The 1,529-nt window shown below is 34.9% G+C and overlaps 1 long non-coding RNA gene across 2 annotated transcripts; it reads left to right on the top strand.

Moving 5' to 3' along the window:
• Positions 1-128: 128 nt before the first annotated feature.
• LOC109592652 (uncharacterized) lies at positions 129-1,307 on the top strand. Of its 2 annotated transcripts, none has more exons than XR_002190473.1 (3): positions 129-229; positions 448-588; positions 1,080-1,307. It is a non-coding gene; the product is annotated as an uncharacterized LOC109592652 (long non-coding RNA). The 2 variants fall into 2 exon arrangements; XR_002190472.1 differs by having other exon boundaries at positions 648-1,307.
• The last annotated feature ends 222 nt before the right edge of the window (positions 1,308-1,529 follow it).

Below are 1,529 nucleotides of genomic sequence, written 5' to 3'. Positions count from 1 at the left end.
CTCTCTCTCTCTCTCTCCCTCCCTCTCTCTCTCTCTCCCTCTCTCTCTCTCTCTCTCCCCCTCTCTCACTCTCTCTTCCTCTCTCTCTCTCTCTCTCCCCCCCTCTCTCTCTCTCTCTCCCTCTCTCTCTCTCTCTCCCTCCATTAGTTCTTGTGTATCTGATCCAATTAAGAGTATTATGTGTCGTGTTGACCTGATGAGTTCTTCATTCTTATCATCTTTCAAATCAGTGAGTACATGTACATGTACACACGTCATGTATTGTACATGTACATGTATATAATGGCTATTATTTCCCTGGGGGAGGGGTCTAAAATTATAATAATTAGCAGGGGGTGATTTTTTATAGAATTTTAAAATTAATACATGTACATGTATTATTGATACATGTACATAAACTACATGTACGTTACATGTGTACAAGATTAATTTCTTTTTATTTTTTAGGATTTATTTGAATCTCCTGATAACTTTGCTCTTGTTCGTCTCCAGCTCACTAAGTCATTATATTACAAGTTATTAACGTTAATTATCACTGATGAGGAGAAGAAGCAAAAACTATCAACCAACAAGCAGCTGTCAATACAGGTCAGTGATCATGTGACAGTCACGTGATAACTTGTAATTATTAATGTACTCTATATTAGCTGGTGATTTTTGAATGGTAAAATTTTAGCGAGGTTAAAAGGCTTCAGTTGGCAGGTTTTGAATGTACATGTACAGTGTACATATACATGTTGTACATGTACATATATGTACAACTATGAAGTAACTATACTTCATAGTTGGAGTACCAGTATCCATTTTACTTTGCTACTCTACAGTGTAGCACATCAGAGGATACTGTAGTCCTTCACAGTCATGTGTACTGTACTAAAAAGTTTTGTATATACATGTACTTATACAAAACAATGTAAATACTGTTTTGTCTTAAATACTGTGAGTATTTGTTAGTTTTGTGTATGTGTACTGTACTATTGACACTGACACACTCCACAACCTGTCAAAGAAGTTGAAGATGCTTCTCTTGTCTTTATGTGTTGTCCCAGTTCATTTGTACTGTCACTCTCTCTTTTTAGAAGCTCATTTAGGACATTCTTCACTCCATTCTACTGTCTATCTACTGTCTACTGCAGATCAACCTTTTTTAAAATTTCTCACCTCTTTGCTTAAGGAAAGTATCACTATAGCGAAGAAAAAAAATGATATTAACTATTTCAACATTTTCTTCCTTGAGTATTTTTCAGAATTTTGGCGTTTTCTTAAAATGGCCTTAACTGAAAAAATTGAAGTCGGAATCAGCTCAAACTTTCTACACAGCATAAGGACATCAATATGTATCAGAAAATGTAATAAAAATTTGGGGTGATTTCAGAGCCATTTTTCAGAAAAAACTATGGGCTATAGCCTTGGGTATTTTTCAGAATTTTGGCGTTTTCTTCAAATGGCCTTAACTGAAAAAATTGAAGTCGGAATCAGCTCAAACTTTCTACACAGCATAAGTATATCAATATGTATCAGAAAATGTA

This window comes from Amphimedon queenslandica, unplaced genomic scaffold (genome assembly GCF_000090795.2).
Source record: "Amphimedon queenslandica unplaced genomic scaffold, v1.1 AMPQUscaffold_4438_Cont23584, whole genome shotgun sequence".
Classification (NCBI taxonomy): domain Eukaryota; kingdom Metazoa; phylum Porifera; class Demospongiae; order Haplosclerida; family Niphatidae; genus Amphimedon; species Amphimedon queenslandica.
The sequence above is the reverse complement of the archived record's forward strand: the minus strand, read 5'-3'. Positions and strand labels throughout refer to the sequence as shown.